Source organism: Oratosquilla oratoria, chromosome 14 (assembly GCF_046742065.1).
Source record: "Oratosquilla oratoria isolate Oo_2021 chromosome 14, ASM4674206v1, whole genome shotgun sequence".
Classification (NCBI taxonomy): Eukaryota; Metazoa; Arthropoda; class Malacostraca; order Stomatopoda; family Squillidae; genus Oratosquilla; species Oratosquilla oratoria.
In genome coordinates this window covers 59,283,597-59,310,719 of record NC_134790.1, presented here as the reverse complement: position 1 = coordinate 59,310,719, position 27,123 = coordinate 59,283,597, and the positions used below count along the sequence as shown (strand labels likewise).

At 41.8% G+C, this 27,123-nt stretch overlaps 1 protein-coding gene and 1 pseudogene across 3 annotated transcripts in view; both read right to left on the bottom strand.

The window, feature by feature from the left end:
- Positions 1-27,123, bottom strand: part of LOC143032884 (uncharacterized) — a 254,968-nt gene that overhangs the window by 45,914 nt on the left and 181,931 nt on the right. The window lies entirely within an intron of this gene.
- On the bottom strand, positions 21,998-25,072 carry LOC143032557 (modulator of smoothened protein pseudogene; annotated as a pseudogene).

The following is a 27,123-nucleotide window of genomic DNA, read 5'->3' as shown; positions in this document are numbered from 1 at the left end:
GGGCGCAGAGTGTTAGGCAGGGCGTAGCGGTCGCTTGGGAATCCCTGTCTGACGCACTGAAGAAGTTCGATGTATGCAGGGTCGTCCCTGGCTGCACGCCTGAGTTCTTCCATCGCTGGGTCGCAGTCCGTGGGTGTGGTGGCCAGAGACTCGACTGCTCGCAATGTGACGATGCTCCTGACAGAAAAGTTGGTCTCGGCGTCTAGAGCGTCGTCGTCGACAGTCGGCTGGTTCACTGGGAAACGTGACAGGGCATCCGGGATGCACAACTCCTTCCCAGGGCGCCACGTTGCCGTGAAGGTGAAAGCTGCAATTTTCTCCTTCAGGCGCTGTAGACGGGGGTTATCGATGGCATCTAGCGTGTAGCTATTGAGGATCGGGACTAGTGGGCGATGGTCCGTCACGAGGCTGAAATGCTGGAGACCAGTGAGGTAAAACTTGCATTTCCTCATTGCCCAGACTACTGCCAGCAACTCGAGCTCGATTGTGGCGTAGCGTGTCTCCGTATCCGTCAAAAAGCGTGAGCCACACTGGACGAGACGGTACTGTCCTCCCCCGTGGTCTTGGAGGAGGGCGTATCCTAGGCCGTACAAGCGCGAAGCATCTGTTTGGAGTACGGTCGAGAGGGCAGGATCGAAGGCCGCAAGCACCGGTGGACTGGACAAGGCCCTTTTGACGCGTTCAAAAGCCTGGTCGTGGTCAGGGGTCCACACGAACGATCTCTTGGGGCTCATCAGTGGGCGAAGCGGGGCAGCAGCTGAGGCTACGTCAGGCGAGAAGTCAGCTAACTGATTCACAAGACCCATGAAGGACCGCAGGTCTGTGATGTTAGCCGGCTTGACGAAGTCTATGATGGCACGAACCTTGCCTGGGTCTGCTGCTATGCCGTCATGAGAGAGCCGATAGCCGCAGAAGGAAACCGTGTCCGCTGCGAGTACGAACTTCTCGGCGTTCAAGGTGATGCCATGTTTCCTGTATCTAGCCAGGACGTCGTCGACACGGCGGAGGTGGGAAAGGTAGTCTTCGTCGTATAGAAGAAGATCGTCCACTACCTTTACGCAATGCATCACTCCCTGGAGCGCCAGGTCGCCTCGTAGACAGAAGGCGTCCCCCGTGGCTGCGAAACCCATGGGGCCACGGAGGTAGCGGAAGCGGCCGTATGGAGTGATGAAAGTGGTGAGCCGCTGATCTTCCTCGGCCAGAGGGATCTGCCAGTATCCACACAAGGCGTCAATCGTGGTGAAGTATTTGGCCTGTGGGTCGACGCTCCTGGTGGCTGCAAAAGGTGTCGGTGACGGATGGGCAGGGGGGGAAACCTGGCTGTTAAGCTTGGAGAGGTCAGTGGTGATGCGTATACCTCCTCCTGGCTTCTCGACGACAACCATGGGGTGGCACCAAGGAGACGGATCCTCGCCAGATGGGGCGATAATACCTTGTGACACCATGGATTCCAATTCAGCTCGCACCTGGTCCTGGTATGCTCGAGGGATCAATCGGGGTGTGTGGATCGCGAAGGGCTGCGCGTTCTCCCTGAGGTGAATGCGCATAGGTGGTCCGGACATAGGTTGCAGAGGTGCCTTGTGCAAATCGGCCTTCTTAACCAGAACGTCTGTATATTCCCGGAGGAAGTACTTCCTGGCCTCTGACGGCGAGGTGTCGGCACGCAACAGGAATGGCGACGACGGTGCTGGAGGTGGGACAGCTGTGACAGCTGGTTGCACGTGGCACTGTGCAGTGGCCACAAGCGCGGCACTCGTCGACTCCCTAATCGCTCCGAGGCTGCTACCGTCGTATGAAATCTGCCGCGGGAAGTCCTTCGGGATAAGTCCTAGAGCCCTGCAATGCTTCCACGAGAGCAATGGAACGGTCAGGGTACCTTGGACATCGATCCACCCCGAGCATGTCAAACTGCCGTAGGTGAGCTCCGCCTGCAAAGAACCCAATGCTGCAGGCATCTTGGACCCGTCGGCGTTGTAGTACTCCAGAGAAGGGGGCGGTTGCAAGTCGTTCCTTGTGATGCCCAGTTGCTGAAGATGTTGAGGGCCCATCACCGTAGTATCAGCCCCTGTATCCGGAATCATGTCAATACAACCTGACCTTCCACCGTACGTAACAACGACTGAGATGGTAGGCGAAGGCGAAGGCTTGTCCCGGGTAGTGGACTGTATGCTGCGCACACCACTTGCTGGCCGTGTACAAGTGCTGGGGTCTGGTGGCGGTGAATGCGTCCTCACTACGTGGATGGTCGAACGACCGTCGTTCCTGGTCTTCGGGGGCTTGGGCTTCGAATGACGCAGTGTCTTGGGTTTAGAAGACCTGCAGAGTTTGTCGAAGTGCCCGTACCGACTGCAAGCCTTGCACTGCGTAGATTTGGCTGGACAAGCACTCGTGTGTGACCAGTGCCCTTTATCACCGCATCCATGGCAAACTGCCTCCGAAGCAGGGCAGCCTTTATGGTCATGCTGCTGACGACCACAATTGCTGCAAGGAGATAGCAGTGGGGGTGCAGTGGAACGTGCGCCTGCCTTGGCCTTATGGTCCGTCTTCTTGCTTTTCCTGTATTGAGAGACTGCACGGACTGTGGGAGGAGCACGTAGAGCGGAGGCTGTCGTCCTGGTAGCCTCGTATGAGCGGCATAGGGTCACGACGTCAGTGAGTGTCGATGCAGCGTCGAGTGCGACGATCTTCTGTGCCAATTCCTCGTCCTGCACGCCAGTGAGAATTCCATGCTTCAGCCAAGCCTCTATGCAGGTTGTGTTATTGGCTTTGCAGACGTCTACCTCTTCCGAGAGGTCTTTGAGCCGCACGAAGAAGTCTACAAACGATTCACCGGCAGCCTGTTTGCATGAAGTAAATGCCCGTCGTCGAAGCGCTTCGTTGCTTGACTCCTTGAAGTGCTTCTGAAGGGCGTCGAGCACGTCTGCCACAGACGAAGTGGAGCCTGGAGGTATTTGCAGTGTATGCTCCAATACTCGCTGAGTTTCCTGAGATAGGCACATGCGCAGCTGTATCAGCTGTTTAGAGTGGGATAGACTCGTTAAATCCACCATAGTCGCGTAATCATCCCACTTTCGCCTCCATTCCCTAAATGATCGGAATGTAACGTCCGAAAGGAGAGGGGGTGGCAGCTGTGCAGCTGCCTTCGGAGCAGGTGGGGTTGTGGGTTGACGTGAAGGGTCGTTCCCAGAAGGGATTGGTTGGTTCCGCTGGTCCGGGTTATGGGGTAGCAGCCTCGTAAGGAGGGCTTCGAAGCGAGTTGCATCTTCCTGTCTCTGAAGATCCGCTTTCAGCTCGAGCTTCCGCTTTCGCATGTCCATTGAAGATGTAGAGGGCGAGTGCTCTTCCTCGTCGAACGAAGCTGCAGAAGAGGGCTTCGGACTATTACCGTTGGGCATAATGAAATATGCCGTGCGCGACCAAACACTTACTAGTTACGAGTACGTATGGGTATACTGCGTGTAAGCAAACGCGGGCGAGTGTTCTGTGTGCGAGGTAGGCTGCATGGAGCAGTGTCTCACGAGACTCCGAGGAAAATGGAGGGTATCGCTGCGCGCTCAATGCGTGGGGATAAGCACGACGCTTGCCACAAACGTAGAATAACACTCGCACGTAACACTTCACTATGACACTAACACTCATGTGATAAAGACGCATACACAGCACAACACCGGTATAACACAGACGAATAGTTCACAACACATGTACCACGCATCCTAGGTGTCTGCACGTCACGGCACACTATGTTTGGCGAGCCAGAAATGGCGAATTGCGAGGGAAGCCGGTCTCGGGTGAAACACTTTAGTCCGCCGTAGATTCAGCGCCTACGTGACTGCGCCATGTGGGGCATCCTCTGGATAAGGATAGGCCGTATGCAGTGATTCCTTGGTTTATTGTAGAGAAATAAAATGATTGGGCGTGTAGAGAACAATGGCTTCCCTCTACAACGCACGTGTACCGACTAACCGAAGCACGCGCAGGTGCAGACACTGCAGAGCATACAGACTCGCCATGGAGTATACACAGATGCATGGAGTAATGCGAATGGAAACACTGCACGTACATATCTACAGTAATGGAAATATACTATCCTACAAACATTACTTTGGTTTTACTCTTATTAATTTTTAAACCTACTTTGAGACTTTCCTTGTTTAGATCACTCAGCATATCTTGGAAGTCTTCTGCTCTTTCTGAAATAAGAATAATGTCATCCGCAAATCTTAGGAGGTTCAAATATTCGCCATTAATCTTTAAACCTTTCTTTTCCCAACTCAACCTTCTGAAAACATCTTCCAAGCAAGCTGTAAATGGTTTGGGTGAAATCATATCACCTTCCTGTCCTTTCTCGATCTTGATCTTTTCTGTATCTTTATGTAGTCAAATTATAGCAGTACCTTTTGCATAAATCTTTTCTAGAACTCTTACGATCTGTTTGTACCCAGTTTGCGTAGCAAGTTTAGTATTGCTATTTGTTCTACTGGGTCAAAGGCCTTCTCGTAATCTACAAAAGCTAAACACAGAGGTATAATGTATTCTGTCGTTTTCTCAATAAGTTGGTTTATTGCCTGCAAATGGTCTAGAGTTGAATATCTGCTCCAAAAGCCTGCCTGTTCTCTCAGTTGATTTCCATCTAAAACTTGACGTAGTCTATTTGTAAGAGATCTTGGAGAATATATGCATTTGATAGCAAGCTAATCAGTCAATAGTTACTATGGTCCTTTTGGTCTCCTTTTTTATGAAGCAAAATCACAATAGCATTGCACCATGCATCAGGAACGCTTTCTTGATGTAAGCACTGGGTATACAACTGAGCTAATTTCATATGAACTAATTTCCCTGTCTTTCAATAGATCTATTGATATACCATCTTCTCCAGGTGCTCCTCGTTTTAATAGTTTTTAGAGCAAATTCTACTTCTTCCTTTGTAATCTCTAGTACACTACTAACATCTACACATGAATTTACTGACTCAACTATGGTCTTCGACAAGTAAAGCTCTTGGTAAAACTCTTCTACTCTTTTTACCATTCTATCTCTACATTTAATGATTTCTCCATTTCTATCTTTCAAACATATCATTTGCCATCTTCCTAAAGCATGTCTGCACTTGGTCACTTTAATACTTTTACCTTTCCGAATAGTTTCCTCCATTTCATCCATGTTTCTCTTTCTTTTCTCTAATCTTTACCTTTTGTTGATGAGCTTGCTTAGTTCTACTCTTTCTACTTCATTTCTTCTGCTTTTAATCTGCATGGTCCTTCTTCTTTTAATGAGGTCATTTGTAGCTTTGGAGTATTAGTTTTCTCTAATTTTTTTTTTGTACTTCCTACTTTCTCTGATGATATTCACTAAATCTAAATTCATATTTTCCACAGTGTCCTTATTAATTCTTAGAGCTTCGAATTTATTTTTAATTTCTAACTGAAATTTCTTCTTATCCTTAACCTTTGCAAGGCTTATTTTCTTTCTTAAAATTATTCCATTTCTCTTGGCTCTGAAACTGAATTTAGCTGTGCAACCTACCATTCTATGGTCACTACCTATGTTGACTTTATTTATCACTGTAACATTGCTAACACTTTTGCTCTCATCTCCTAATATGAAGTCTACTTCATTCTTCGTTGTTCCATTTGAACTTCTCCAGGCTCATTTACGACCTATACGCTTTTGGAAGAAAGTGTTCATTATCTTCATGTTATAGCTCTCTACAAAATTGCTAATACTCGCCTGTCATTTCTTTCACCTACTCCAAACTTTCCAATGTACATCTCATCTCCCATCTTCTTTCCCACTTTATCATTAAAGTCTCCTATAACCAACATATATTTACTTTTTTCTTGATCCATTACCTGACTTAAATCATCATGGAATAACTCAACTTCATCGTCTGAACTCTGTGAAGTTGGTACATAAACCTGAACAATTTTTAGTGTACCTTTTACACAGCCTAATCACAATCCAAGCTACCCTGTCTGACAAACTACTGAATTTGACTATATTACTCCCCGTCTGGGGTATTGGCTGCATGTTGTTATGGCAAAGTAACATGCAGTTGATACTTTAGGGTCTATATGGGGATGCCCCTATGGACCAGAGCCACACATCATTTTGTCTGTGATAGAGGAGGACTCTGCTCACAGAGAAATGATGACACTTTTATTATACTGGTACTGTCCCTCCATTATGTTGTCCCCCAACCCCTTGTTGCTATCCTGTACCATTTCTCTGAATTTCATTTCCTTGTTTTGCCTAGCCTGTGGTGGGGGGGAAAAGAATGCTGCCACCAAGTATTCCTACTTGGATTGTAAGAGGCGAGAAAAACGGGACGGGGAATGAGACCAGGCATCTTTCTCCCTGTGGCCCCACAGGGAACATTCCTAAAAAAAGTAAAGGCATAAGAGGGTTTAGGAGTTTTCCAACCAGCACCCTAAAGTTTGGGTCTTTTAATGTGCATGGATGTGGTACAGATGAGAGTAAATGTGAAGAGATAGGTAGTATGTTTGTGAGAAGAAAGATGGATGTGTTGGCTTTGAGTGAAACTAAGTTGAGAGAGAGGGGAGGTTCTCAGGAGTGAAGAGAGGGTGAGGGAGAGAAGGGGTGGCTATACTTGTAAGTGAAGAGATAGGTAAACGTGTAGTGAAGTGGAAGGTTTCTTCAAGGATAATGTGGATGAGGGTGAAACTGGGAAGGGAGATGTGGGTTTTTATAAGTGCATATGGGCCTGGTAGTGAGAAGTGTAGAAGAAAGGGAGGCTTTTTGGATAGATTTAAATGAGTGCATAGAGGGATTAGGGAGGAACATCAATGTAGTAGTATTGGGAGACCTTACTGCTAGGGTAGGAAATGAACCAATTGACGGAGTGGTTGGGAAATATGGAGTTCCAGGAAAGAATCATAGTGGAGAGTTGATGGTGGAGATGTGCCTAGAAAGAGAGTTGATTATATCAAATACAGTGTTTCGGAAGAAAGTCAAGCATAAGTACACATGAGAGAGGGTGGTGGATGGAAGGGTGGTAGATAGATCGTTAATGGACTATGTGGTGGTAGATAGGAGTGTAATAGGAAGAGTTAAGGATGTACATGTGCTAAGGGGAGAGAGTGGGGAAATATCAGATAATTTTTTGGTGGAAGGTAAGTTGAGAGTGGAGGATAGATGGAGAAAGAGGAAAAGGAAAAAAGTAGGGAGGTGCTTACAGTGAACTCTGAAAAGAAGTACAAGAAGAAGCTGAGAGAGGAGTGGGAGGGAGTGAAGGATAGTGTGGAGCTAGGAGTGGAGGAGGAATGGGGATGGTTGAAGGAAGGAGTCACAAAGTGTGCAAAGATGGTGTGTGGACCAAGAAGGATGGGAGGAAATAGAAGGAAGGGTAGTGAATGGTGGGATGTGGAAACAAAGAAGGTTGTAGAAGAGAAGATGTGAGCTTTCACAGATTGGTTATGAAATAGGATGAGGGAGTCATATGAGAGGTACAAAGAAAAGAGAAGTAAAGCACAAGGTAAAGGAGGCAAAGAGGAGAGCAGATGTGATATGGGGTAAGAATATGGCAGAAAATTTTGAAAGTTATAAAAAGATGTTTTGGAAATAAATTAAAAGAGGAAGAGGAGGTGAATCAAGTAGAGAAGAAAAAGTAAAAGCTACAGATAGAGAGATGATAATGGAAGATAAGGCAGAAAGGGGAAGATGGGCAGAGTATTTTAGGGAGTTGCTAAATGTAAAGGAGGATAGGGAGGGAAAAATAGCTGCAGTGGGAAGTGCTAAGAAAATGACCGTGATGAGTGAGGAAAATGGAGGAGAAATAAGGATAGATGAAGTGAAGGCAATTGTTAAGATGATGAGAGCAGGTACAGCACCTGGTCTGGATGGATGCCATGCAGAATGTCTAAAAAAAAAGGAGGTACAATTATGGTGGATTGGCTGGTGAGGTTATTTAATGTTTGCTGGAGAGATGGTAGAGTGCTGGAGGAGTGCCTGCATAGATCCACTTTACAAGGGAAAAGGGGACAAGTGTGAATGTAGTAGTTTCAGAGGGGTTAGCTTGTTAAGTGTAGTTGGGAAGGCTTATGGGAGGGTCTTGATTGAGAGGATTTGGAGAGGAACAGAGGGAGTAATTGGTGAGGATCAGTGTGGATTTAGGACAGGTAGAGGTTGTGTAGACCAGATTTTTGTGGTAAGACATACATGTGAGAAAGCTATAGGAAAAGGTAAGGATGTTTTTTGGGCTTTTATAGATCTGGAAAAGGCTGACAGGGTAGACAGGAATGGACTGTGGGAGGTTTTGCAGATATATGGGATAGGAGGAAAGCTTTAAGGAGCTGTCAAGAGTTTTTATGAGAGTAGTAGACCATGTGTCAGGATTAGAAATGGAGAGAGTGAGTGGTTCAAGGTAAAGGTGGGACTTTGTCAGGGATGTGTTATGTCGCCCTGGCTGTTTAACTTATACATGGATGGGGTGGTGTGAGAGGTAAATGCAAGGGTAGTGGGTCAGGGATTCGAGATGTTTAAAGAAAATGGAGAAAAGTTGGAGGTGAGCCAGCTGTTGTTTACAGATGACACTGCGCTTGTAGCAGGATCAGAGGAGGGGTTGAGGAAGTTGGTGACAGAGTTTGGGAGAGTGTGTGATAGAAGAAAGTTGAAGATAAATGTGGGTAAAAGTAAGGTGATGCGCTGTACAAGGGGTGAAAGTGGCAGCAGACTGGAAGTAAGCTTTAAGGGAGAGCGACTGGAGGAAGTGGATAGTTTTAGATACTTGGGTGTGAATGTGGCAGGAAAGGGTGGAGTGGAGGTGGAGGTAGAATGTAGATTGAGAGAAGCGAGTAAATGCCTTGGTGGATTAAAAAGTGTGATGAATAGACTTTTGGGAATGGATGCTAAGAGGAGATTGTATGAAGGAGTGATTGTGCCAACAGCACTGTATGGGGCAGAAACATGGAACATAAGAGAGGAAGAGTGAGAGGAGTTTGAATGTGTTTGAGAAGTATGATAGGGTTTACTAGGCTGGATAGAGTGAGAAATGAGGAGATGAGGAGGAGAACAGGGGTGGTAAGGGAGTTGGGAGATAGGGTGGATGAAAGAGTATTGGGATGGTTTGGACACATGGAAAGAATGAGTTAAGAAAGACTAGTAAAAGAGGTATGGAAGGCAGATGTGGAGGGAGTGAACATGAGGGGGTGACCTAGGATGAGATGGATGGACAGGGTGAAAGGGGCTTTGGGGAAGAGAGGAATGTCTGTTGAGGAAGGATGGGAGAGGACAGAATACAGGTGTAAATGGAGAATGGTTGTATATGGATGATGTTGTGATGCATGAGGTGGAATGGGTGGGGGGATGGGGGGTGAGGTAGTATGTGTGAGAAAAATTTGACGCAGCCCGAAGGGATTTCTCCCCGTCTTCTCCTTTAATGCATGAGGGGACGGAGAGGGGGGGGGGGTCGCCAATTTAATGAAGCAGCTTTGCTGTGGATGTGCTGTGTCTTGCGACACTGCTTATGACCCAGGGCAGTGGACAAGATGCAGGGATGACCCGTCATCCAGGAAGTGCCAAGATAAGAGGAAGAGTAGAGGGTGGAGGAGAGTGGAGTGTATTAGGGATGGAATGGGTGGGAATGGTTTTTATGTCTTTTTCTTTTTGGCTACCTCCCTTGTATGGGGAAAAAAACCTTTGGTATATGTATATATGTACCAGCAACCTATTGGTTGATCAAGAATTCTACTCCACTAGATCTTTCTTTGTCCTTACCTCTATAGTAGAACAGGTGGTGACTATCTTTTTTTTTCCTGCTCTTCAGACTTCACTCAGTCCTATGATGTCCCAGTTGATGTTGTCTAGTTCTTCCATTAAACTCTCCAGCCTGTGGTTTTCTGAGAGAGTTCTTATGTTGTAAGTATAGATCTTCATTTTGTTCATGTTGTTTAATGTCCTAGACTTGGATCTGTTTGGACAGAGCTTACTCACTTTCAGTGGCACATTGCCTGTAAGCATACGAGGCAATGCTGTTGGATCATTAGGAGCTGACGATCCAACAGAAACATCAGATTTTGTTTTGGTTGTGCTGCTCCTAATTGCTATGAAGATCTTTTTTTTGGTAGTAATTCCACCTCCATGCCAACTGGTTTCTGGTGAGATATTTCTCTGGTGTCACCTTATTCATTATATTCGGTGCCCAATGGTCCATGCCATCATTATGACAGTACCCCATATATCTACGAGGAATTTCCCTGTTCACCATCAGGGATGTGCCAGTTAGCAGTGGGTCCTGTGACTGTGCGTTTGAGCTGCTCTTTGTCTGATCTTTCTTACAAAACCTGTTCGATATGGGTGACCCTGCAGAGATTTTTTTCTCTCTCTATCGACATAGCTTTTGTGGTCATTAAGATTCTCAAATCTATCCACCATGTCAAGGTGTTTTGACTCCTTTAATGTTTGCCATATACATAAATGGTATGGATGGAGTAAATTGTTACATGAACTTTTTTGCTGATGATGACAAATTACTCAAGAGAGTGAAAATAGAAGATGACCTGATAGGTATGGGAATGGAGCTGGAAATATGAAATGAACTTCAACATCAAGAAATGTAGCATAATGGAATTTGGAAGAGGCAAAAATAGAGTTTCGGGAAAATATACAATTGGAAACAAAGTAGTCAAAAAAGTAAACTCAGAGAGGGACCTAGGAGTAATCATCTCAAGTGACTTGACACCTGACAAACATGTAAATAAGTTATTTGGAGAGACCTACAACCTATTAAGATCAATGAAAGTGGCCTTCGACTACATGGATGAGGAGATGGTCAAGAAAATAATTATTACAATGATAAGACCAAAATTAGAATATGCTATATTTATGTGGGCACCTAGTACAAAGAAAAACACAAGAAAATTAGAAAGAATCCAAAGAGCAGCGACAAAAATGGCACCCACACTATTAAATTTGATATATGAACAAAGATTGGAGAAATTACAGTTGTCAACATTGGAGCAGAGAAGTGAAAGAGGCGATTTGTTGACCATTTTCAGAATTATGAAAGGGATGGAACATTTGTTGACCATTTTCAGAATCATGAAAGGGATGGAAGTTCTTGATAGAGATGAACTATTAAAATGGGACAAGAGAGAAACAAGAGGACACAAAAAGAAACTAAAGAAAGACAGTTACAGAAGAGACCTGAAAAAGAATAGTTTCCCACACAGAGTGATTGATGTCTGGAATAAATTGAACTGTGAAACAGTGAATGCCAGAACTATACACGATTTCAAGAAAAAACTGGACGTGGAGAGATATGAAAATGGGTCAGAACGAGCATAGCTCCCATCCCGTAAAATACAACTAGGTAAATACATGCTCTCTCATAATCATTTCAGGTGGGATGAAGGCGCTGATGCAGCCAATGACGAGTGTAAAAAGCTCCTATTGGATTGTCCTGTCTTGATAGCTCCTGATTATAGTCTTTTTATATCTTTTGTGATGCCAGTCATGTAGCAGTAGGTGCTATGCTTGCTCAGGGAAAGGATAGTGTCATGAGACCCATCTCATTCATGTCTCAAATCCTCAAGGATTATCAAAGGTGATATTCTACCACTGAGAAGAAGGCCCTCAGCCTCATATTAGCTTTAAAGAAATTCTAAATTCTTCTCAACAAAAAAGTTATCATCCTAAGTGATCATAAACCCTTGAAATATATCATAGGTGGGAAAACAACAAATGACAGACCCAGTTGGGCATTAGCACTCCAGAGATATGATTTAAGTGTTCAACACATCCCGGGAGAACAAAATGTAGTAGACAATGCCTTGTTGCATCCTGATACAAAATGTTCAAGCCTTGGTTCACAGGCTTAAACATTTTTATCTGGGGAAAGGGGATATCTCATGCTCCATGACAAGTCACTGACACAAAGAATTGTGACTATGGCACCATAAGCCACATTCTAGCACAAGCCAATTTTGCTCAACATCCTTTAAGAAAATGTCTATTGATGTTAAATCTAACCAATTAGTAGGTTATATTAAATTAGATAATAAGCTTTAAAACATCGAGTTAGGCTTTTTCTCATGTGGATATCCCAGTTGCAGGAAGACTTATGAGCAAGCAATATAGTACACAACTATTGGGCAGGTTGGAGGTCGACATGAATGATGTCGCAAAGAAGTAGCATCCACATTATTATAGATATTCTCCTATTTTGTTAGATAACTAGAAAGTGATAAAATGTAAGCCTTCTTCACACAAAAATAAAGAAGTAAATAGATTGTGTGAAGCCAGGCAAATATAGGTAGGTTAGGCTTACATTTATAAGAACATGGTACTTGCCACTGGCACTGCATGGCACTGCATGGGAAAGGAAAATGGAGGAGAAATAAGAAAAGATGAGGTGCAAGTAGCTCTGAAAATAATGAGAACAGGTAAGGCTCCTGGATTAGATGAATGTCATGAAACGTGTCTGAAGAAGGGAGGTACAGTAATAGTGGACTGGCTGGTGAGGTTGTTTAATGTATGTCTAAAAGAGGATGGAGTGCTGAAGGACTGGAGGAGTACCTGTATAGTTCCACTTTACAAGAGAAAAGGGGATATATGTGAGTGTAGTAGTTTCAGAGGGATCAGTTTGTTGAGTGTAGTTCGGAGGGGTTATGGTCCCGTCATAACTGAAACAGGGTTTTCCCACAAATTCAGTTGTGTGCATGATTGTGTATAATGCAGTTTTCCATAATGTGTTGAATAGTATGGGGTGAAGTGTTACATCCTGGGCATTTATCCACAATGCGGTCATCCAGTCTCTTCTGGTAGCTTAGAAGGTCTGGGTGGTGGCCACGTCGCAGTCTGGCCAGGTGGACTCTGTCCTTTCGTGGGAGAGAGGATTCAGAGGGATGGATATCAGGGGGTCTGGCATGCAGCAATGTGTTGTCTTTTAGTGTGTTAATGGAAATGTGAGTGATGTGATTATGAATATGTTTCCAGAGGCTGGTGTTTGGTGGTTTTGGAGGAAGAGAAGAAAGTATTTGTGTGTGATATATATATATATTTTTTTATATTTCTTGGTGTGTGTGGGTGTTCTGCTATGTAGTGTAGCAGATGTGCTGTGTTTGTGGAGGCTGCAGCAAGTGTTTGTGTGCCTTTCATGTCAAGGTGATCTTTGACTTTAAGGATTTTTGTTTCATAGTGTAGGTGGTCTGTAGGTGTTGTATATGTGCAGCCTGTAATTGTTTTTTTTTTCTTTTTGTATGGTCTGAAGGGTGTTGAGGCATGTCTCACTGAGATTAAGTGCCCATGCTGGACTCACATAATTCATCACTGAGCATATGTATTGTTTGTATATTGTAGTATTAGTTTCTTTGTTTTGTCCAAATGTTGTTCCAGTGATTGATTTAAGTGCATCGAGTCTTTGTGTGCATTTATTTTTTATGTTTGTGATGTGTTGCTTAAGGGGACCGGCTGGTCAAGAATCTATGAAAATTGGGAAAAAAAATGAAAAACTGGGAAAAAAATTCTACATCTGCATATGGCAATCGACAGTCTGTATACAGAGTATTTCATCAAAATTCGCCTTATTTTCGTAGTTATGGCAAATAAACCCCCTTCCCCCAACTCGACCCCATCTTGGCCCTATGATACGTATTGGTCAGTACAATATATATATTATTGCAATAAATAACAATAATTTGTAATAATTGAGTGCTATTGCTAGTGACTTCTGGCAACTCTGTCTCTGTACCAGAGGTTATATATAGACCCCAGCATGGGTAGATGCCTCAGCAAGCAATAAACAATAGACGGAGATTGAGTGATACGCTCCACTGCAAGCCCCATCACTCATCCTTTTGTCATTTGAGATGCCACGTCCTCGCAAGCAAACCAAACACCTTCAGGAAGCTAGGAAGAGGCAAGAATTATGAAGTAAGCAAGCAGAAGATAAATGTACACTGCCATCCACAAGCACAATCTCCCGTCCCGGATATCCCTCCTCTACCACGCCTTCCTCCTCCACCATGCATCCTGTTTCTCCCTCTTCCACTTCTCCAACCTTCTCCACCACTCAAGCTGTTTCTGAAGGTGACACAGCACAGAAATCTCGACGTATAAATATACAAAAGGAAATATTGAATGTTTCTGCAGATGCAGGAAGATCAAAGACAGTTGATGAGTCTGAGGAAGAAGAAACCCAAAACTGTGAAAAAAACAAAACAAAGAAAAGTGTAAAAGAATATGCTCCTGGAACATTCAACTGAAAACCTGGCAACAATGAGTAGTGTTGGCAACTATGACACCCTAATGTAATAACCTGCCTAAAATGCAGGTGGGGACCAGGAGCCAGAAGACAGAAGATTATATGATTGGACATCAACATATATGACTGAATATGAATAAATTCTATTCTAAATATTGTCAACATTCAAGCTTAAAAACCTAAATAAGGAAATGCCATGATATCCTTTATTCATATTAGTATGTTGGGGTTCAAAGTTGGTGAAAACTTTGACGGCCCGTATCTCAAAACCTAAGTTTTATACCTTCAAACTTCTACTCCTCCATAACATCTTAATAAATTTCAATGAAAATTCACACATATGTCTAAATCTGCCTAATTGATGAAATAGAATTTTCTTTTTAATATCTGAAAGGGTTAATTTTTGCCAAATTTTTTCCCTATTTGAAGGGGTGGGTGGGAAAAAATATAAAAATTAAAATTCCACAAACTAATTACTTTGACTAAATTTCTCTATATCAATTTGAAGGTCTGGATGAGGTCCTTCCACCATATTAATTTCATTCATGTAGAGCAATTATTATAGGAGGAGTAGCCATTTCAAAATTATCAATTTTTTTAAAAGGAAGGTAGGGGGGCAAAACATGAAAGGGTTGCAGATTAGTTTTTTTGGGTTAGGAAAGATGTATATGGTGTCCCTAACTCCTGGCATAAATTTCTGTGCAATAACCCAATTAATAAAGATTTTCATCTTTTGATCAGCCAGTCCCCTTTTAACCAGTTCCATACGGTGATGTCTACGTAGGCGGCATGAGGAGCAAGTGGGTACGCGATGATGCCGATGTCGGCATCTTGATTATATTTATTGTAGTTGTACCTACGTAACCTCCATTCTCTCTAAACTGGTTTCATCATATTTTCTATGGTTATCAAAATTCACGGGTGAAAGAGAACGAACGATTGAGCACTGACTATATTTTTTATAATGCGATTATTATGACGCAACATCGCACATCAGGCAGCTACTGCTGCCAGACGTGCGATGTGCCCCGGAGTGAAGAGGTTAAGTGACATGGATGTATCGTATGTTACACCAAGAATTTTTGGGGTGTGTGTGTGTGGTATTGGAGTGTTGTTGATATAGAGTTGAGGAATGTATCTGTGTTCTTTTGTCCAGTTGGTGAGAAGTATTGCTGAAGACCTGGCTGGGGCTATTTTGAGTCTGTAATAAACCATGTGTTGAGTGTATCAAGGTATGGCTGTATTATTTCTGTGGCTTTGTCTGTGTTACGACGTGTACATATGATTGTTATACTGTCTGCGTAGGAAGAGATTTGTATTTCTGAGTTGTCTGTTGTGGGTATATCATGCATGTATAGATTAAAGCGTGTGGGGGATAGAACAGAGCCCTGTGGTACTCCATTCTTAATGTTTCTGATGTGTGTGGTATAAGAGTGTTGTTGATATAGAGTTGAGGAATGTATTTGTGTTCTTTTGTCCAGTTGGTGAGAAGTATTGCTGAAGATTTGGCTGGGGCTATTTTGAGTCTGTAATAAACCATGTGTTGAGTGTATCAAGGTATGGCTGTATTATTTCTGTGGCTTTGTCTGTGTTACGATGTGTACATATGATTGTTATACCGTCTGCATAGGAAGAGATTTGTATTTCTGAGGTGTCTGTTGTGGGTATATCATGCATGTATAGATTAAAGAGTGTGGGGGATAGAACAGAGCCCTGTGGTACTCCATTCTTAATGTTTCTGATGTGCGATGATTGGCCATTATATGACACATAAGCATTTCTGCCTGCCAGATAATTGGCCAGCCATCTTTTGGTGTTATTGTGCATGTCTGTGTTATATATTTTGTTTATTAGATTGTGGCGGGGGATAGCATCAAAAGCTTTACTAATGTCTAATGTTATAAGAAGTGTTCTGTGATGGGGCTTATCTGAGTTGATGCCATCTAATATTCTTTGTGTGAGGTTTATTAGAAGAGTGTGGAGTGTAGTGGCCTAAAACCATGTTGTGATTCAGCAAGGGAAATATGTGGTGTGATGAGTTGAAGTATGAGGCGTTCAATGACTTTGGAGGGGGTGCAGAGAAGTGTGATTGGGCTGTGTCTCTGTACCAGAGGTTATATATAGACCCCAGCATGGGCCACAGGCGGATGAGTGCTTGAGGTTATGTATTATGTGTTTTGTCTGACTGTCTATAAAGGGTGTATTGTCGGAGTCTGTAGGAACATCTTTCTTATGTCGAATGGTGTGTTGGTCATCAGGGTGAGAAGTGAGATGGCTTGTCTGTGCAAAATGATTTATTTATTACCTAGTTGTATTTTATGGGACGAGAGCTATGCTTGTAATGACCCATTTTTGTATCTCTCCACATCCAGTTTATTCTTAAAATCATGTATAGATTTGGCACTCACTGTTTCTCCATTTAGCTTGTTCCAGACATCAATCACTCTATGTGGGAAGCTATTCTTTTTCAGGTCTCTTCTGTAGCTGTCCTTCTTTAGCTTCTTTTCATGTCCTCTTGTTTCTCTTCTTTCCCATTTTAATAAGTTGTCTCAAGAATTTCCATCCCTTCCATAATTCTGTAAATGGTCAACAAATCACCTCTCTCTTCTCTGTTCCAGTGTTGATTGATGTAATTTCTCCAACCTTTATTCGTATGTCAAATTTGATAGTGTAGGTGCCATTTTTGTCGCTGCTCTTTGGATTCTTTCTAATTTTCTTATGTTCTTTTTTGTGCTAGGTGCCCATAGTGTTCATAGTGTTGCAGCATACTCTAGTTTAGGTCTTATTAGTGTAGTCGAAGGCCACTTTCATTGATCTTAATAAGTTAAAAGTCTCGTCTCTCCAAATACACCCACTCCTCGTTTAATGACCTACTCGGTTAACGACAACTCGGAGTAACGGCGGGCTTTATGACGTCGTTTAACGTAAATCTCCCGAAGTTACGACGTCGTGTACGATAATTAAGTTGGCTGAGGCAAATTTGTATGATGTTATAAATGAACTTGTACGGTGGATATTAGCTGTGAGGTAAAGTGTTCTGAAGCTTAGGTCTACATTACCATCCTGCAAGCTGCAAAAACTACCTGGGGTACAGTGTATACCAGTAGTGGTAAATTTTTAGTTTCGACCATGGGCGCAATATAGCAATAGAAAATTAATTATTAATTTTGTAAATTATAATGTATCAACGTAATATGCAATTTTGTGAGCGGAAAAAAAAAATGCTAAAACAGATTTCGTAAGTAACGAAGTCATGTCGGACGAATGGTACACCATGTTTGTTATGATAGATGCCGATGTCGAAGAAATGAAAGGATGATAAATTAATTCGTCTAACCTAAACTAACCTAACCTGTGTTTAATAAATGATTATCTGCAAATTAAATGTCATCCGGCTCGTCGTCGTTGTGAGAGACGTTGGCAGATGACAAGATGGCGTCCCGAGCCTATGCTACCGACTTCGTTCATTAGCATATTTTCTTGTAGCAAGGTATTTTTTACTTTCATTTCCGCCCACAAAATTGCATATTACGTTGATACATTTTAATTTACAAAATTAATAATTAATTTTCTATTGCTATATTGCGCCCATGGTCAAAACTAAAAAAATACCCCGGTATTCAATATGGAATGTCAGCATACGCGGATTTGGTCATATACGGTAATTTTAGGAACCTAATCACCGTAAATAAACAGTAAATAAAGCTTTAATGTACTGTATAAAAGAGGGAAAATACACGAAAATAAAGATACATGTATTGCTGGACATCGTACATACAGTACATGTACGTACATGTACAGACGCTCCTCAATTTACGTTTTAATTACGTTCCGAACGGCCGAACATAAGTTGAAAATGAACGTAAGTTGTTACTGTACTATACATCGGTATCTTATAAAACACCCCTAAATAATTAATTAAACACACAACATTGTAAAATAATAACATTAATTTCAAATAGATTAAATTCAAGCAACATAAATTGAGATGGTGGAGGAGGGGGAGGAGGAGGAGGCGAGGCATTTTCAGTTTGTCGTCTGCGCAATGTAAACAATGGACGCAGCGTCGTGTGCAAGTATTGTTTGAACTACGGAGAGCGCGGTAAACTAAAAAATTCACTCAATTTTTTTTTTTTTTTACATTTTTTTTTTACTGTCAGTTCAAATGTAAAATCGAAAAAACGTAAAACGAATGAACGTAAGTAGAGGAGCGTCTGTATACACTTTCACTTAACGATCAATTCGGTTAACGACGGCGCGCTGGTCCCAATTGTTGTCGTTAAACGAGGAGTGGTTGTAATTTACTGACATGTTTATCGGGTGTCAAGTCACTTGAGATGATTGCTCCCAGATCCCTTTCTGAATCGTCTTTTTTAACTTCCTTGTTTCCAATTTTATATTGACCTGATATTCTATTTTTGCTTTTTCCAATTTCCATTATGCTACATTTCTTAATGTTGAAGTTCATCTCACATCTCTGACTCCATTCCCATATTTTGTCTAGGTCTTCTTGTAGCAATCTGCAATCTTCTTTTGTTCTTACTCTCTTGAGTAATTTGGTATCATCAGCAAAGAAGTTCATGTAACAATTTACTCCCTCATCCATATCATTTATATATATGGCAAACATTAAAGAAGCCAGTACAGAGCCTTGTGGGACACCACTCTTCACATCTTCCCAGTTCGAATTTTTGTCTCTAAGTACCACTCTCATTTTTCTCGCAATTAAGAAATCCTTCATCCATTCCAGAAACTTACCTTGTATTCCTATTATTTCAAATTTTCTTATTACTTTTTTATGTAGTACTTTGTCAAATGCCTTCTGCAATTCCAAGAAGGCACAATCTGCCCAGCCAACTCTTTCTTGTATTATCTCAATTAATCTTGAGTAAAAGCATATTAAGTTTGCGGTACATGATCTACTTCTAAAGCCAAATTGTTTAGGGTTTACTATTCTATTTTCTTCCAAGTTTTTGGTCCATTTGTTTCTGATGACTTTTTCGCATATTTTTGCTACTGTACTGGTAAGGGATACTGGTCTGAAGTTTGTAGGATCTTCTTTGTTTCCTCCTTTATATATTGGTACTATGTTTGCATCTTTCCAATCTTGCAGTACTTTTCCTTCTTTGAGTGAAAAGTCTATAATCTTGTATAATTTGTGTCAGTTCATCTATGCATTCCTTCAGTATCCAATTTGCAATTCCATCCGGTCTATGTGATTTCCTAACATCTAGGTTTTTTATTTGGTCTATTATTTCTTTCTGTGTTAACTTTATTTCTTTCATTTTAGGAGATCTTTCTTGTTGTCCATCTTCCCAAATTTGTGAGCTCTCAATTGTAAAAACAGACCTGAAATGTCTGATCATAACTTCTGCCATTTCTATGTCATCTATATATTCTTTATTTCCTTCACGCAGTTTTACTATTTCATGTTTATCCCTTAGTTTATCATTTATATACCTGTAAAAGAGTTTAGGTTGATCCTTACATTTGTCTATAATATCTTTTTCATAATTTCTTTTTTCTTTCCTGCATATAATCACATATTCGTTCTTAAGTTTGATATATGTTTGCCATTTGGATGATTTTTTGTCTTTTTTCCATTTTTTTCCAGGCTTTGTCTCTTCTGTCTTTAGCCACACTGCACCTTTTGTTATACCAACACTTTATATCTCTTTTTGTTTCTTCTTTGGTACATCTCTATCAATTTCTTCCTTGTACTTTTTTGAAGATGTTCCATTTGTCTTCCATCTTTGTTTCCTCTTTGGAGAATTTATCCCAGTTTGTGTTTTGGATTTTTTTTCTTAGTTTAGCAAAATCCGTTTTGTTATACATTAATCTTCCTTCTCTATGTTTATCATTCCTACCTACACTGTTTTGTTCTTTTAATTCAAACTCTGTTAGTATGTGGTCACTCTTTCCAATTGGTGTTTTATACTCCATTTTGTTCACAATATCTGTTTCAGATATTAATATTAGGTCTAGTTTTGACGGTTCCTCATTGTTCCTATATCTAGTATTTTTCTTGATCCATTGTGTTTCTTAACCCATTCGATGGTCATATCCAGTAGAATGTTGCTCCAAAGTTCTTCTCCCCCTTTTACTATAATTTCTTCCCAGATTATATACTTTGCATTAAAATTGCCCATGATTACTATGTTACCACCCTCTTTCAGTAACTCGTTTAGCACATTCATTGTGTATTCCAGTAATTTAGAATGATTGCTATCAGACCAAGCCTGGATTTTTGGTGGTACATACAGTGCTACAAATTTTCTGCTTTTTATCTTTTTGTTTACAATTTTACATACATATACCAAAGGCTTTTTTCCCCTTTACACAGGGGGTAGCCAAAAAGAAAAAAGGCATAGAAACCACTCCCACCCATTCTATCCTCTACATATTCCACTTCCCTCCACCCTTCCACTCATCTTGGCACCTCCTGGATGACAGGTCATCTCTGTATAATGTCCACTGCCCTGGGTCAGAAGCAGTGTCGCAAGACAGCACATCCACAGCAAAGCCATTTCATTAAATTGGCGACCCCCCTCTCCATCCCCTCATGCATAAAAGGAGAAGACAGGGAGAAATCCCTTCAGGCTGCGTCAAATTATAAGTCATACATACTTCCTCACCCCCCATCCCCCTGTCCATTCCCCCTCATGCATCACAGCATCATCCATATACAACCCTTCCCCATTCACCCCTATCTTCTGTCCTCTCCCGTCCTTCCTCAACAGACATTCCTCTCTTTTGTAATGCCCGTTTTACCCCATCCATCATCTCATCCAAGGACACCCCCTCGTATTCACTCCATCCACCTCTGCCTTCCACACCTCTTTTACTAATCTTCCTTCATTCATTCTTTCCATGTGTCCAAACCATCCTAATACTCTTTCATCAACCCTATCTCCCAACTTCAGACAGTCTAGGGAACGACAACAACAACTCCCTTTCCACCCCTGTGTCCTCCTCATTTCTCACTCTAGCCTAGTAACCCCTATCATACTTCTCAGACATTTCATCTCAAACACATTCAAACTCTTTCTCTCTTATGTTCCATGTTTCTGTCCCGTACAGTGCTGCCAGCACAATCACTCCTTCATATAACCTCCTCTTAGCATCCATTCCCAGATGTCTGTTTCTCATTACACTTTTTAATCCACCAAGGCATTTACTCGCTTCTCTCAATCTACATTCTACCTCCACCCCCACTCCTCCCTTTCCTGTCACATTTGCACCCAAGTATCTAAAGCTATCCACTTCCTCCAGTCTCTCTCCCTTAATGCTCACTTCCAGCCTGTTGTCACTCTCTCCCCTTGTACATATCATCACCTTACTTTTGCCCACATTTATCTTCAGCTTCCTTCTTTCACACACCTTCTCAAACTCTGTCACTAACTTCTTCAGTCCCTCCTCTGATCCTGCTACAAGCGCAGTGTCATCAGCAAACAACAACTGGCTTATTTCCCACTTACAAAGGATTACAAAGGCGGAGCATGCCGACAGGAGACCTTTTGGTCCATATCTAGGTCGGATGCGAAAAAAAAATCATAATAATAATAATAAAACAACAAACAAAAACTATAATAATGTAAATAACAAATAAAATACATAAATAAATGCATGGACCACAAGGTCTCTAGTTGGCATGCTTTGCCACTATAATGACCTCCCTTTGGTCCTATGCCAGGCCAGTAAATCAAACCTGCTCAGTACTAAATGATTGGATGACCCTTTTCATGTAGAAAACTGCCCTCCAATATTTAGCACTGCAATTTAAAAATGGGGAAGACAGACTTTCCCAGCAAAAAGTTCAGATACAACTGTAATCCATAGAGCCAGGACGAAAAAGATGTAGGAGTAGCAAACCTGGAAACTGTTGGGGAGCTGGTATGGTTCTCCACCTATCTCTTCTGCATGGAAACCCATTGGAAACACCACAGCAGCAAGACAGAAGAGAAACATTGCAGTGAAGCCAACCCATCGAGCATAGGCCATAACATGGATATTCAACTGGCACAGGGAAAGTGTGAGGAGGAAGATAGTGACTGTTACACAGACACACCCAACAAGCACACAACCCAGTGTCATCAGCCAAGCTCCACCCAGCGTTGGGGAATAACACACCTGTGATCTGTTGTATAATGTTTCACAGGTCCACAATAACCCCAAACGTGCATCTCCTTTGTCTGATACAATCCAGTCTGGCATTGCTAGGCTAACAATGGCAAAAATATCGGTTGCCAAGAACAGCGCGCCGGATATTATTGTTAGTTTATCCATTTTGGCCTGTTAATCAACCATTTCCAGTCCTCTAGGAATTCTTATATTAACGCCCCTAAACACATGAAAGATTTGTTTATGTATTAAGCACTTTTCTCCTTCCAGCCTGTTGTCACTCTCTCCCCTTGTACATCTCATCACCTTACTTTGCCCGCATTTATCTTCAGCTTCCTTCTTTCACACACCTTCTCAAACTCTGTCACTAACTTCCTCAGTCCCTCCTCTGATCCTGCTACAAGCGCAGTGTCATCAGCAAACAACAACTGGCTTATTTCCCACTTTTCTCCATTTTCTTTAAACATCTCCAACCCCTGACCCACTACCCTTGCATTCACCTCTTGCACCCCATCCATGTATAGATTGAACAGCCAGGGCAATATAACACATCCCTGACGAAGTCCCACCTTTACCTCAAACCATTCATTCTCTCTGTTTCTAATCCTATTACATGCTCTACTACTCTCATAAAAAGTCTTGACTACTCTTAACAGCTTTCCTCCTATCCCATATATCTGCAGTACCCTCCACAGTGCCTTCCTGTCTACTTTGTCGTAAGCCTTTTCCAAATCCATAAAAGCCCAAAAAACATCCTTACCTTTTCCTATAGCTTTCTCACATATTTGTCTTGCCACAAAAATCTGATCTACACAACCTCTACCTGTCCTAAAACCACTGTTCCTCACCTACAAAATGGACATCAATTGACTAGAATCAGTACAGAGAAGAATGACCAAAATGATACATGGACTTGGAAATTTGTCTTACGAAGAGAGACCTTAACTTACACTCTCTGGAAAGACGTGGAGTGCAGGGTGATCTAATAGAGGTATTCAAGGGTGATCCAAACAAGGTCATCATATTAAAACAACAGGGCAGGACTCGCTGTAATGGTTTTAAACTGGACAAATTTAAATTTAAGAAGGAAATAGGGTGGTTGACGAATGGAATAAACTTGGTAACCATGTAGTAGGCGCTGAAACTATCAGTTGTTTTAAGAAATGATTAGACAACTTTATGGATGGGGATGACAGTTGATGGATACAGAGCTGCATAGTGTAGGCCTTATGGTCTCTTGAAGTCTCCTTCATTCTTAAGTTCTCCCTCTGTTCCTCTCCTAATCCTCTCAATCAAGACCCTCCCATAAGCATTCCTAACTACACTCAACAAGCTGATCCCTCTGAAACTACTACACTCACACTTGTCCCCCTTTCCCTTTTAAAGCAGAACAATACAGGCACTCCTCCAGTCATCCGGCACTCTACCCTCTCTTAAACAAACATTAAATAACCTCACCAGCCAGTCCACCATAACTGTACCTCCTTTCTTCACACATTCTGCATGGCATCCATCCAACCCAGGTGCCTTACCTGCTCTCATCATCTTAACAGCTGCTTTCACTTTATCCTTCCCTATTTCTCCTCCATTCTCCTCACTCATCACTCTCATTTTCTTAGTGCTTCCTACTGCAACTACCTTTCCCTCCGTATCCTCCTTCACATTCAGCAACTCCCTAAAATACTCTGCCCACCTTCCTCTAACTGCCTTCTCTTTCATTATCATCTCTCCATCTCCACCTTTTACCTTTTCTTCTCTACTTGATTCACCTCCTCTTCCTCTTTTAATTTTTTTCCAAAACATCTTTTTATTACTTTCAAAATTTTCTGTCATACTCTTACCCCATATCACATCTGCTCTCCTCTTTGCTTCCTTTATCTTATGCTTAACTTCCCTTTTCTTTACTTTGTACCTCTCATACGATTCCCTCATCCTAATTTGTAGCCAATCTATAAATGCCTGCTTCTTCTCTTCTACACCCTTCTTTGCTTCCTCGTCCCAGCACTCACTACCCTTCCCTCTATTTCCTCCTGCCATCCTTGTTCCACATACCATCTTTGCACACCTTATGGCTCCCTCCTTCAACCATCCCCATTCCTCCTCCACTCCTAATTCTACTCTATCGTTCACTCCCTCCTACTCCTCTCTCAGCTTCTTATACTCTTTCTCCTTTTCTTTCTCATTTAAGCAGTTCACTCTAAGTACCTCCCTACCTTCTGCCCTTTTCCTCTTTCTCCACCTATTCTCCACTCATAATTTACCTTCTACCAGAAATGATTTGATATTCCCCCACTCTCTCTCCTTAGCACATGTACTGTATTTTTCGGACCATAAGGCGCTTCGTACCATAAGGCGCACCCGTAATTTGCTATTCCTCATCCTTACATAAGGCGCACCTGGTCTCGTCATCGGATAATCATGAATATGTGAGTGCTTTCAGAACTGAACATTTTCGTTGTTGAATGAGAAAAATCGGTTGGGATTTAGCAAAATTACAAAAATAATATATATATTTTTTTTATTTTGGTCAGTGAAATCAGACCACCTCCATGGACAGTCTGCCCTGCCAATACCCCTAAAAAACAACATAAACACGTTACGGGAATTGTGGGGAATTAATCCAACATTAGCAGTTTTATTCCCGGAATTCTGTATTCACTTAAAAACACAGGATTACAAATGAAGGTAAATTTTTAGTTTCGACCATGGGCGCAATATAATAATAGAAAATTAATTATTATTATTTTTTTTAATTATAATATATCAACGTAATATGCAATTTTGTGAGTGGAAATAAAAAACGAAAAGGGTTCTTAAGAAATTTCGTAAGTAACGAAGTCGTGTCGGACGAATGGTACGCCATGTTTGTTATGATAGATGCCGATGTGAGTGCTTTCAGAACTGAATCTTTTCGTTGTTGAATGAGACAAATCGGTTGGGATTTAGCAAAATTACAAAAATAATTATATATATATATATATATATATATATATTTGGTCAGTGAAATCAGACCACCTCCATGGACAGTCTGCCCTGCCAATACCTCTAAATAACAACATAAACACGTTACGGGAATTGTGGGGAATTAATCCAATATTAGCAGTTTTATTCCCGGAATTCTGTATTCAATTAAAAACACAGGGTTACAAATGAGGGTAAATTTTTAGTTTCGACCATGGGCGCAATATAGTAATAGAAAATTAATTATTAGTTTTTTGAATTATAATATATCAACGTAATATGCAATTTTGTGAGTGGAAATAAAAAACAAGAAAGGTTCTTAAACAAATTTCGTAAGTAACGAAGTCGTGTCGGACGAATGGTACGCCATGTTTATGATAGATGCCGACGTCGAAGAAATGTAAGGATGATAAATTCGTCTAACCTAACCTAACCTGTGTTTAATAAATCATTAACTGCAAATTAAATGTCATCCGGATCATCGTCGTTGTCGTCGTCGTGAGAGACGTTGGCGGGCTTTTCAACCACTCTCTCACCTTGCGGGGTATACAAAGTTCTTGCAGCTTGAAGGAATGCATGTATCTTCTCTCCATAACATTCCTTCAAGAAAATGTACCTGGCGAGGTACTGTCGGAAGTACCGAGACAAGATGGCGTCCCGATCCTATGCCATCGACTTCGTTCATTAGCATATTTGCTTGTAGCAAGGCATTTTTTATTTTCATTTCCACCCACAAAATTGCATATTACGTTGATACATTTTAATTTACAAAATTAATAATCAATTTTTTATTGCTATATTGCGCCCATGGTCGAAACTAAAAGAATACCCAAATGACTACAGTCTGATAGCGAGACTAGACCAATGCAAAATGGCTGTCTGTGTTGTGGACGCTATCATGTCATAGCCATGATAGCGTGAATGAATGCGGTGGCATGGACTCGTGTTGCGTCATAATAATCGCATTATAAAAAATAAAGTCAGTGCTCAATCGTTCGTTCTCTTTCACCCATGTATTTTGATAACCATAGAAAATTGATGAAGCCAGTTTAGAGAGAATGGAAATTACGTAGGTATGACTACAATAAATATAATCAAGATGCTGACGTCGGCATCATCGAGTACCCACTTGCTCCTCATGCCGCCTACGTAGGTGTCACCGTATGGAAGTGGTTAACGCTCTATCTGCCACCCATCCATCACCCTCTCCCATGTGTACTTATGCTTGACTTTCATCCTAAACACTGTATTTACTATCATCAACTCTCTTTTGAGATACATCTCCACCATCAATTCTCTACTACGATTTTTATCTGGAACTCCATACTTCCCAATCACTCCATCTACTGGTTCATTTCCTACCCAAGCACTAAGGTCTCCCAATAAAACTACAATGACATTTCTCCCTAATCCCTCTACGCACTCATTTCAATCTACCCAAAAAGCCTCCCTTTCTTCTACGCTCTTCTCACTACCCTCTCCCATGTGTACTTATGCTTGACTTTCATCCTAAACACTGTTTTTGCTATCATCAACTCTCTTTTGAGACACATCTCCACCATCAATTCTCCACTACGATTTTTACCTGGACCTCTATACTTTCCAATCACTCTGTCTACTGGTTTCCTACCCTAGCATTAAGGTCTCCCAATACAACTACATTGACATTTCTCCCTAATCCCTCTATGCACTCATTTAAATCCATCCAAAAATCTTCTCACAACCAGGCCCATATGCACTTACAAAAACCCACATCTCCCTTCCCAGCTTCACCTTCATCCACATCAACCTTGATGAAACCTCCTTCCACTCCACCACATGCT